The sequence below is a fragment of the Stenella coeruleoalba genome (assembly GCF_951394435.1).
Source record: "Stenella coeruleoalba genome assembly, chromosome: 12".
Taxonomy (NCBI): Eukaryota; Metazoa; Chordata; class Mammalia; order Artiodactyla; family Delphinidae; genus Stenella; species Stenella coeruleoalba.
Genome location: NC_137158.1, coordinates 43,646,497 through 43,659,064, shown reverse-complemented (window position 1 = coordinate 43,659,064; position 12,568 = coordinate 43,646,497). Strand labels below are relative to the sequence as shown.

Genomic DNA, 12,568 nt, shown 5'->3' with positions numbered 1-12,568 from the left:
GGGACAAGTTTTCCCTTTTTTTCTAACAACATTCATTAGAGGAGTGGCACTAAGTCTAGCTTACACTAAAGGAGAAGAGAATTAAGCTCTACCCACCCCCCCCCCCCAGAGAGGGGAGTGGTATCTACATAAATTATTTGGAATTCTTCCGTAAGAAAGATTTGCCTCTTCTCCCCCATTTATTTATTTATTCAACCATTTATTTATGTTGGTATAAAAGTAGGATTTTTTAAAAAATTATTTGGATTATAATTCAATTCTCTCTCTCTTTCTCTTTTTTTTTTGCTCAAATTGTTTCACCTTTTAGCATTTCAAGCTCTTTCAAGTTGGTTCCTATGTCCTTTTGACATGCTCCATCTTTTTTTTTTTTAAATGCATTTCCTCTCAATCTGGCACTACGAGTGCTCCAGGCTCATCTTTGATTTTCTGTGACCCAGGACTAGAGTCAGATATTTCTCCAAGGAGCTTTGGTTCCCGATGTTGGAAAATGACTTCTGGAAACCAAGTCCAGGTGCTGGTGTGCTTGTTGCTACTGAGATTTCACTGCTTCTTGGCCCTCTCAAAGGACAGAGCTAGGAAATATATACATGTGTACTAACCCATGTACACACACATATCAATAATTGTTTTGTATCCATCTATCTGTTCAAATATTAAATTAAACATGCGTTTGTACTGATGTTTCCAGCTCTAATCTACCACCAGGTTTATTTCAGCCTTCCCCACTTGCTTATTTGTAACTTCTGTCCCTTGCAGTGAGAAACCTGACTCTCATTATCTGCAATTTATTTACATATTTGTTTATTGCTTGTATACTTGTAAAGCAGTTTCACAATTGCCAATGCATAACCCTGTAAGAAATGAATTTACCAACAAGAGTACAGTGTTTATGTATAGTTCTTTTCATTTTTAGCTTTATAGCATCTAGTAAAAACACTATTTCCAAAGTTACTTAGGTCAGCTCTTTTTTACTCCATCAGTTTGTTTTTAAATAATAATTTTGCCTTGTTACACAAGTAACATATTCTCGTTGTAGAGATAAGAGTAAGCAAAAAAAAAAAAAATACAACTCATCCCAATACTATGACTTAGCAATAACAAGATAACCACAGCTTACATTTTGGTGGACTGTGTATATGTGTGTTATTTTTACTAATATTGAGATTATTCTTTATATTCTTTTGTATGATTTTTTTAATCTAATATTATGGATCCTTAAGGAACTATAAGTTTATAGACAGAAGCATCTGCCATTAAGATTCATGTTATAAAGGCCACTCTGGTGGCATGGAGAGAATACAGTGGAGGTGAAGGGAAGGAAGGAGATATTGAAATCAGAAACAGTAGTTAGGCAGATAGAATTACCTAGACCGAGAGATGATATGTGACATATTTAGAGTAACAGAGGGAATAGCTGGATTTGAGAGGCATTCAGGATAGAATTGCCAGGATTTTAGCAAATGATTGGATACTGGAGTGAGGCAGAAAGAAGAGTAGAAGACATCTGACATTTTAAGATGGAATGGACCCATAAGCAGTGATGACATTTACCAATGTCCATGAAGAACACAAAGAAAAGATGGGTTTTACAGAGAAGGTGATAGTTTTATTTTTATATGTATTGTTTGAGATGCTTCAGGTCTTCCAGCTGGAGCAGGTCAAAGATTAGTTGGAAGTTTGTTTCTGTGCTCAGATAAGAGGATCAAGCTGGAGGTAGACTTTGTAGAGAAAATACTGGAGTTCACACCAAGAGATTGGGTGAAATCAGTCAGGGTGATGTGGAAAGCAGAAGAAAAGAACAACAAACAGAGTTGGAAATTTAGATAACATTTAATATTTGGTCAAAGGAAGAGGAATCAGCAAAGGAAAGAGAAGAAAGGGAAAAGTGGTCCAAGAGCTAAGAAGAGAACCAAAGGTGAGTTGTATCTAGAAAGTAAGAAGTGTGCAGAGTTCAGAGAAGAGTGTTCCACTGTGCCAGTGTTGCAGTCACAAAGATGAGGAGGTTTCCAAGGACTGAAGGAGGCAAGGACATTGAAGTAACATGTGTCAACTCTCCTTCCAAGAATGTGAAGGTGAGAAAAAGCAGAATCACAGAGTGGTCTCTTGAGGAGAATTTAGAGTAGATGAGAGGCATTGTTTCCTTTCTTTCTCTCCTTATTAGAACTGGGGACACTGACAGGGCAAAGGTTGGAGGTGAGGAGGCGCTCCAAAGTCTGACGGCCAAGTGGGTCTCCTGTCCTTTAAGTTACCCTTATAGCCCAAAGGCCTAGTGAGGAGTTACTACCAAATGTGAAGAAAGTAGAAATTCTTAGTGTGGGTTATGTGAGGGCAGGGCTGACAAAAAATACTGTTGAGTCTTCACTGTTTATACACACACAAGGAGAAGGCCAAAAGAAATAATAAAAAAGATTACTTGTTTAAAATGGTGTTTGGGAGAGTTATTGTATAACACAGTTAAAGCTACAGTTAGAAATTCTGGGATTCCTTGAAGAAAACCATAATAACACAATTTTGTGCTTTTCACCCATGATGTGGTTTTAAAACTCAGTCAATCTACAATGCTCAAGTGGTTCAAGAACAATAATACAATGTGTTTCCTGAGGGTTTCAGATATGTAATGACCTTGAGCATGAGTGGAACTCCAGTGAACCACTATAATACTGTGAGAAACATCTAAGCCTCAAAAGAAAAATCTACATTTCATTGCTTGTGTGGGAGTAAATGTTTTAGATTTGTCTAAACAAACAATTTCAACTTATTTATTTACGCTACATTTTATAGAAGAATCCACTGAAAACATCAACAGCCCTGAACTGAAATATGGGCTGCTTATTTATTGAATGGCTCTTTTTAAAGATAATAATCGTGAGTCACAGAAGTTAACTGTTCCCTTTTGTAACACAATGTGGAATTTCTTTTTATGTGAACAAAGATACAATTATTTGCAAGTAAAATAAAAAGAATTTCTTTTTAATTTTTGAAATTAAGAACACAGATTTATATCAAACTTTGACTGAATACAGACAGAAATTCTACTCTATGCTCTGCACTTGCTATACCACTCTACTCTACTCTAGACTTATTACAATGTAAGTATATTCTGAAGAAGAGCCTTCATGGTGAGGAGTGAGAAATAGAGCCAACCCCAGTTCTGTTGCCAAATGGCAAGTCACTTGCTATCTCTGGATTTTGATCAGAGCACATTTTGCCAATTCTCTGATTCCAGGCTCCTATATGAAACATGTAATTCCATTCTCACCTCTGGAAATCGGAGAGGTAAAATCTTCTGATGAGGTGACTAAGGCAAAAAGAAACTCATTGACTTACTGAAGACAACGAACAAAGACATCAAAAGAACCAGAAGTAAGATAGAAAGTCTCAGTTCACACCAGCATAGTACAGTGGCTAACAGCAAAGGCTGGGGATTGGGACTGCCTGAACTGGAGCCCTAGGTAAGTCATTTAACCTCAATATCCCCATCCTAAAAATGGGCTAAAAATAGACCTAGTGCTTGGGGTTGTTGTGAGAGTTGAAGAGTTAGAATAAGAAAAATGCTTAAAACAGTACCTACTGCATGTAAAAGACTCATGATATGTTAGTTATTCATATTATTTGCACTACCTTCCTCATATTTAGCCTTCAAGGGCTTGAATTTCTTAGTCAAACACAATGTAAATTAAACTACTCCTCAAAAAGTCACTCAACCAGGGCCAGACCCAAGTATTAAGTGGCCTGAAGATTATACAATTTGGGATGCCATTTTTAAGATTATACAATCTGGGAGAATTATGAATGCAGCAGAGGCCCCTGTCAGAACCCAGGCATTTGAGGAGCTTGAAGTGTAAGCATCATCAGCATCCTTTTCTATCCATCCTCCTCTGCTCTCCACCATCACATTATAGAATACAGCATGCTGCTTTGACTTGGAAACTCTCTTGTTGTAAAACAGAACAAATGTAAGAATTCTACAAATCAGCCACAGCCTAGTCCTGACTCCACTGAGACGTTCTTGGATCCCCTACAACTCACAGCTGAGAGACTCACAGAATGTCTGAAGTTGGAAGAGACCAACTGGATGTTTTATTACAAAAGCATGCTTTACGTGCAGGTCCAGAGGCCAGTTCTGTAACTGCTGGGTCCTGACATCCAGGAGGAGCAGATGGGGATGGTGAGGCTGCCAAAGAGCAGGGCCCCAAGCAGCTGCACGTGGTGTGTGTTGAGAGCCAGCTTTCTCAGACAATGCTCGAGATGGCTCAAGTTACCCAATGCCTGAGTGAAGTTAGCTGTTATTTATTCTAAAAGAATAGAGCTGGGGAGGGAAAAGAAGAGGATGAGGGTAAAAGAGAAAGAAAGCAAAAGAGGTTTCCTGCTTGTCCTCTCAAAAGGCAGTGAGACATTTTCCTTAATGGCTTCACTCTGACAGGACAACCCTCCCTTGAACATTTCACTATAAGGCAGTGAAGGGAGAGCCGGGCAGTGGGAGAGCAGGAGCATTTGAAGGCAAACAACTAGGGAGAGAGTTTTCTTTTCTTTCTTTTTTTTTTTTTTTTAATTTTCCTAGCAAACCATCCAAAACCCCTGCAGTTATCATTATTTATCTATAGTAAACAAGCTTAATCATGAATATACTAATAGAATTTCCTCTCCCTTGCAGGGGTCCAGGCAGGGGTAGTATTATGGAAGAAGAAAAAGAGGAATATTGGAATTATCTTTATAGCTCATCTGTAAAACTCCTTCCCTTTTGAAGAAGGCAGTACAGCTCAGTGATTAACATGGCCTGGCTCCATTTCTTTTCAGCTGCATCCTGGATAATAGGTAAACCTTTCTTAACCTTAGTTTCCTTGAATGTGAAATGGACAGGAACATGGTGCCTATCTCATGGGAGTGCTGGGGAGGCTGAATGAGACAAGACAAAACAAACTCCTAACGAGGCACCTATTAAGTGCTCTAAAAGTGCAGCTATGATTATTTGACTATTAGGAGTGACTCGATATTTTCTTAATCCAACGTACCAATCACTTTCACTGGTCAAAGGAAATATGATCTGAAGCTTTCTTGAAAGTAACAATTACTAAACCCTTCTTTCTTTTTCTTGATTGTTAACTTGTTGTTTCCCAAATTATAGCTTTGTTCTTTTAACTTTTAAAATGTGAAAAATCACCAACCGAAGACCTCTAAGTTGAACATTTCCACAGAACACTGGCTGTGGCTGAAACTGCTTTAAGAAATAATGCTCTCAATGAGAACACAATGTTTGGAAGCTAGTCATTAACATCTTATTAAAGCAGTACTGTATGTTCAAGTTTCAGCCTTGAAACATATGTTCCAAACACAATGTTTGGAAACTTGTCATTAACATCTCATTAAAGTAGTACTATATGTTCAAGTTTCAGCCTTCCTGAAATCTATTCTTGGGAGGATACCCGGATCCTCGGTTCTGTTGCAGAAGTAGAGAGTGAGGTCCTTGGCCCTGAGGAGTTTATCATTTACAGAGCAACTGGCTGTAGACAGAATCACATAAATAAATGTAACAGAAGCACATAAGCAAATATTTATACATAGCTGAGCACAGCTGCTTAGGTTTACACAGGTGCAAAATAATATATCGGGAAAATATTTTTTAATGGTTATTACAGTACTTGGCAACTAGAATACAGAGCAATGTAAGTTTTGCAATTGCACAGAACTATATACACATGGTCTTCATGGTTGCTAAAAAGTATGTGGAGCCTAAGGAAGCTCAGAGATTAGTGAAGAAGAAAGAAATTCCAAATTCAGGGAAGAGCAGGTACAATGAATTGGAAACGAGTGGGGCTGAATTGTTGCTGTTTTTATTGTTGTTGTTGACAGTTATTCATGAGTGATACTTGAGCACTTCCACCGTGCCAGGAAAAAGGCTTTAAATCAATCTCACAACAATCCAAAGAGGTTGTGTCCTTGTTACTCACATTTCACAGATGAGGAAACTGAGGCTCAGGGAAATTCAGTGCCTTGACCAAAATGTGTGTTTCCATGACCAAAATGTGTGTTTTAAGTGTCAGCAAGTGCCGATACTGGCATTTGAACCTGGATCTGTCTGATTTTAAACCTGCCCTCTTAAGCTATTACTCCACTTCCTTGCTGTCATGAACTGAAAAGAGTGGTAAAAGGAATCAGTGGAATAAAAGACTGTTTAACTAAGCCCCTTAAAGCCCCAAATGAAGATCATGACAGGACAAGACTAAGTAGAAGAAAGAGGTGGTCGTGGGAAGAGGAGACTTGGATGAGGAGAAGCTAGCAAGAGGGGCGCCAGTGGTACACATCTATCTACCATCCAAAGCATTACTGACAAACTCTTCCTTTATTACTAAGCAAATTGTTTTTACCTGAAAACTTTAACTCCCTAACAAACATTGCAGCATCACAATGCCACACAATAAAAAGCAGGTCATCCCAAACATGCATATAGATAACCAGAGAAAGAAAGAACTGGTTATCCACTTGGTGACCTGGCCAATTGGTAAACGAACTGGAAAAATATCTGCTGCCTTAATAACTACTCCACGAAGTAACCTTCTCGCAATGAGTTCCTTGTACAGCATTCTCTGTTAACCTATCCATTAGGGTAAGAGTGAATCTCTCAGGAAGGATGCACCTGGACTTGGGTCCAGTCTCAAACACCTATTGGCTTTGTGACCCTAGACAAGCTTTGTAAGAGCTCTAGGCATCATCTCTAACATATGCCTAGTAGATCTATCCTAGGTTTATGGAGAGGATTAACTGAGATGATACACGTGAAATAGTACAATGCTTAGCCCATAGTAAGTGCTCAAACATCTTAGCTGTTGTTATTAAAGATGTTATAAGACAGGTAAAGCGCTTTATAAGCTCTTCAAGGCAGTTAGAGGCATCCTTTCTCTTTGCTACTTAATTAGCAATGATATTTTTCTGTTGGGGATACAAAAATCTGCCATTTAGTGCCTCTGTATCAGGCAAGCACATTTCTGCTGTGGGTAGCAGCACTTATTGATGTGGGATAGAGATCTAATTAAGCACAATACATTGGAACTCTGAGAGTCAAATCCTAGAGCTGCAGTGGTCCGGAGGCGTGGAGGGTGGCACCACTGCTAATTGAACATTTCCTCTGGGGCTTTTTGTTTCCCTCTGGCTTCCTGTGAAGCTGCTCACCGGGTTCAAGCGCAGCCAGGGTTTGCAGTGCAGTTAAATGACGCCCCAGTTGCACAGTTGCACAAGGCTTTGTTTGGGTATTGCTCAGTCAAAATGATGTAGGAGCTGGGTGGTCGGGCGGGTGCGATCTACTGCAACTGTTCCTCATTACCCAGATAAGCTTGAGAAGTCTCCCAATTAACCTTCATGTGTAATAAAGCCAATCAGTACCGAAAACAAGAATTTCTCATTTACTGAAATGATATTTGGCTTGTGATAGCTGTCTGGGAATGTTGAACCAGGTAGAAAACATGGAGAAAATCGCCCTCTGTCCCGCAAATTTAAGCTTGGTGATTATATATATATAAAAAAAAAAGACCAAGAATTTCATTTGGTAGCCTAAGCTGTTTTTGTCCTGATTTCAAGGTAAGAATAGAAATATATATTAGTCTTCTGCTGTAAAATAATATACTAAAACATACCTGCAACTTAAAACCTGATATAAATGTATGAGGCATATCAATGTTTTCCTAAGTTCTTGTGGCTTAAAAATCTAAAGAGCAGAAATTAATTTGGAAACATATTTTCCTTACAGACATGTTTCATCTTTTCAGAGAAAGAAAACAGAGTAAAGAAAATGCAGCATTTATGTAAATAACAGAAGGACACGTCGCTATAAAAATTAATACGGCCAGTCAAATGATACTATTTTTTGAGATCTTGCTGTGTCCACATTACTGTGCTATACTGGAGGGTCAATATAATATTAAGGGTGAGAAGAATAAACCTCACTAATTTTGTGTCTAATAGGCCCTTAAATGTTTATTGAAATGAATTCAATTTAACTTCATTGAATTGATTTATACTGACTTGAATTAGGACAATTATAACACACTGTCACTATACTTAAATCTCTAATCTAGCTAAGGAATTAAATATAAATGCATGAAATTTTAAATAATACAAATAATGAATAACAATACATGACTATAATTTTTTAAAATAATGGCTATTCTCCAGACAGTAGTTGTTTATCTCTGTCCACCTCCTCTCCCACCTAAACATGTGCCACCAACCTCATGGAAAACTCAATGGACGTGGGCATGGACCCTGAGGTCCCAGAGCTATCGTTTTGGTTGTCAACTAAAGGCTGACAAAGATTATCACTTTAAAGTAGATAATGATGAAAATGAGCACCAGTTATCTTTAAGAACAATCAGTTTAGGGGCTGGTGCAAAGGATGAATTGCATACTGTTGAAGCAGAGGCAGTGAATTATGAAGGCAGTCCAGTGAAAGTAACACTGGCAACTTTGAAAATGTCTGTATAGCCAACAGTTTCCCGTTAGAGCTTTGAAATTACACCACCTGTGATCTTACGGTTGAAGTGTTGTTCAGGGCCTGTGCATCTTAGTGCACACACTTAGTAGCTGTGGAGGAAGATACAGATTCAGAAGATGAAGAGGAGGAGGATGCGAAACTCTTAAGTACATCTGGAAACCCTTTCTGCCCCTGTAAGTGATAGCAAGTTTCCACAGAAAAAAAAGTAAAACTTGCTGCTGATGAAGAAGAAGAAGATGATGATGTTGATTTTGGTAATGAGGAAGCTAAAGAAAAAAGCTCCAGTAATGAAATCTATAGAAAATACTCCAGCCAAAAATGCATAAAAATCAAACCAGAATGGAAAAAACTTGAAACCTTCAACACCGAGAGCAAAGGTCAAGAATCCTTAAAAAAAATAGGAAAGAACTCCTAAAACACCAAAAGAACCTAGTTCTATAGAAGACATTAAAGCAAAAATGCAAACAAATATAGAAAAAGATTGTTCTCTTCCCAAAGTGGAAGCCAAGTTCATCAGTTATGTGAAGAATTCTTTCCAGATGACTGACCAGGAGTCTATTCAAGATCTCTTCAGTGGAAGTGGAGGAAGTCTCTTTAAGAAAATAGTTTAAATGGTTTGTTAAAATTTTCCATCTTTTTCATTTCTGTAACAGTTGACATCTGGCAGTCCTTTTTACAATGCAGAATGAGAACTTTCCCTACCATTTCTGATACATGTTGTCCAGGTTCCATTGCTAAGAATGTGTTGTCCAAAATGCCTGTTTAGTTTTTAAAGATGAAACTCCACCCTTTGCTTGGTTTTAAGTATGTATAGAATGTTATCATAGGGCATAGTAATAGTGGTGGTCAGACAAATGGAAATGGTGGGGAGACAAAAATATACATGTGAAATAAATTCAATATGTTAATAAAGTAAACAAATAAATAAGTATAATTAATAAATAATGGTAGACACACAAGAAGTTGCAAAAATGATACACAGAATCCCATGAATCCTTTACCCAGCTTCTATGGTGCCATTTTATTTGACTGTTGTATAATATCAAAATCAGGGAACTGACAGTGGTACCATACTGATAACTAGACTACAGACTTTATTTGGTTTTCTCCAGTTTTTGCCTGCCACTCAACTGTATGTGTACATGTGTGTGTGCTTATTATAGCATGTAGTTCTATGCGATTTAATCCCCTGTATAGATTTGTGTAACCACCACCACAATCAGGACACAGAACTATTCCCTCACTCCAAAGGGACTCCTTCAGTTTACCACTTTGTAATCTCACCCACTCCCAATCACAATCACTAATCTGTTCTCCATTTCTACTGCTTTGCCATTCTAAGAATGTTATGTAAGTAGAATCATATAGTATGTAACCTTTTGAGATTGGATTTTTTCACTAAGCATAATGCCCCTGAGGTCCATCTAAGTTGTTCCATTTGTCAATAGTTTGTTCTTTTTTTAAGGCTGAGTGGTATTCCATGATATGGACATACCAGTGTCTGTTTAACTATTCACCCATTAAAGGACATTTAGGTTGTTCCCAATTTAGGGCTATTACAATTAAAACTGCTATGAACATTCATGTATACACGTTTTTGTCAATCTAAGTTTCCATTTCTCTGGGATGAATGCCTGGGAGTACCAATATTGGGCTGTACGGTAGTTGCATTGTTAGCTTTGAAGAAACTGCCACACATTCCCACCAGCAAGTATATGAGAGATCCGGCTGCTCCACACGCTCTCCAGTATTTAGTTTCCTACTATTTTTCATTTTACCCATTCTGGAAGGTGTGTAGTAATATCTCATTTTGGTTTTAAATTTACTTTTCCTCAACACACAACTACAATTTGAGATGTCACATGAGAGTTAATTGATTGCCAAATTGTATGGACAATTCTTCTCTTCTATTTTGGTGGTTTTCAGTATTGACTTTGTTAGAATCACCTGAGGAGATTTAAAACCAACTCCAAGCCCAAGCTATACCTCAGACCAATTAAATTTGAATCTCTCAGGGTAGACCCAGGCGTCATTACTTATTTGTTAAAATTATCCCGATAATTATAATATGCAACCAAGGTTGAGAACCAATGTTGAATCTAATTTCTACACAGACACCAGAAGTCTAATCATAAAGCTCTTTTTGCTGACTCCCCCATAAGCTGTGCTTCAGATAAAACCCAAGCTCATTGACTGGCTCCTCAAATCTTTCTCCCCACCTTACCTCCAGCCCCAATAACCTCCATTTTCTGTCTACATTTTATGCTCTGGTAGTAACAAATTATTTGTAGCTTGCCACAGTTATCACTGTGTTTCATGCAAAATTCCTGCAGTTAGAACCTGAGAATGTACATTTTTATCAAGCACTCTAAGTGATCCTGATGCACAATAATAGTTGAAAGACACTATTTCCACTAATCGCAAAGTGATTTACTTATTTTTTATTACTCTATTCTTCATTTATTCATTCATCCACAAAATATTAATTGAGGACCTAATGTGTAGAAGGCACTGGAGAGAATAACTTATGGTACAGTGATGGAAAGTCCTGGCAGACAAGTAAAAAATGCGACAAGTACCAGGGTGGGTAAGCACAGGGGTTTAGGGAGCTCACAGGAGTGGCACCCCAACCAGTTATAGTAGATGTAGCTTGAAACTTGAAGGATGAGTAGGAATTAGCCAGGCAAAGAGAGGCAAAGGAGAGGATACAGTTTTTCTGAAAGAGAAAACACGTTTAAAGGCTAACAATAGAATAACGTGGCTTGTTCAGACAATTTTAAGATCTTTGGTATGGCTAGAGCAGGAAGGAAAAGGAATAAACATAGACGTCTAATATTCAAATGTTTTAATCATGTTACTTTAATGTCTCTAATAAAGTAATATCAATAAATAAGAATCAGTGGCTATGAATGGGTGAAGTCATTTTTCTTAAGCAAAGAGTAATTGGCAATTGCAGCTTGAAGGGCTTTTGAAGATTCAATGAGCCTTCACCTCATTAAACTCTATTAACAGCAGTTTTTTAAGTTTATGACCCTGCCCAAGAGTAGCTGACCTCAACTTCAGGGTCAAGAGATTTGCTTCGAGCACTTATTTCAGACCCTAAATGTTATGGGAACTAAGTACTCTCTCTTAATCCAAGTGTTCATCTCTGATGGAGGATATTGCTCTGCTCTCTAAATGACACTAACACTTCACTTTTCAAATACATGTCAGCTGTGTTGCTGAGCGTCTACAGCAGTTGTCATTCTGCTGCCTGAGTCAGTGACTCAGAGAAGCTGCCCTCCCAGCAGTGTGTGTGTTTGGAGAGAGTGATGGGGATTAAAACATAAGATCCCAACTGAAGCACTTTAAATTGCTAAAACTGCTACAGTAGTCCATTGGAACCAAAAGGTGATGAATTCTTCAACTGAACTGTTGAAAAAGTTATCATGGAAACTGAAAAGGAAAAGTAAAATTTCATTTCAAAGATTAGCTTAAAAAAAAAAGCAAGTTTCATCTCACTGGGGAGCTTTGCTGTTCCAGAATGATTTTAAGTTCACTTAGGGATATTTTAGTTTTATTCAAGTTTTGGCAAAATTTATGAGCTGCAGATCATTTCCTTAAAAAAGACATTCATACTGTCACTGCCAACACTGGAGTAAATTTCACTTTATCAAGCAAAATTGTTCACTCTCACAATTTTTAAAAAAATTTATCCCGGATGCTATGGAGGGAGTGTTCTCCTTCCTCTGGACCTCTGAGAACAATAAAACCACAGTGTCAACTCGTGGGAGCAATTCTGCATCAGAAGACTCTGGCCTGGCTGTCACCACTGACCAGCTATGAATCAGGACTAGCCACTGCCATCACAACAAACTTTTAATTAAGAACCTAGTCTGCCACATAGACAGACTAGCTATGGGGCAGATCTTCTGATAAATTTGAGGGTATTTCAAGAGCCCACAGAGTGGAACATCTGAAATCAGGGCTATCTTAGAAAATCTAGGGCATGTCAGCACTGTGCCTATCTTCAATTGACTTACCATATAAACCCTGTTGACATGGATGAAGACCAAACCAAAGAAATAAAAACATGTAGTAAGC

At 38.0% G+C, this 12,568-nt stretch overlaps 1 protein-coding gene and 1 pseudogene across 3 annotated transcripts in view; one reads left to right on the top strand and one right to left on the bottom strand.

Annotated features, from left to right (window-relative positions):
• Positions 1-12,568, bottom strand: part of RFPL4B (ret finger protein like 4B) — a 134,685-nt gene that overhangs the window by 60,717 nt on the left and 61,400 nt on the right. The window lies entirely within an intron of this gene.
• Positions 8,226-9,222, top strand: LOC307195413 (nucleophosmin-like; annotated as a pseudogene). Its single transcript has one exon. The product of its transcript is annotated as a nucleophosmin-like (transcript).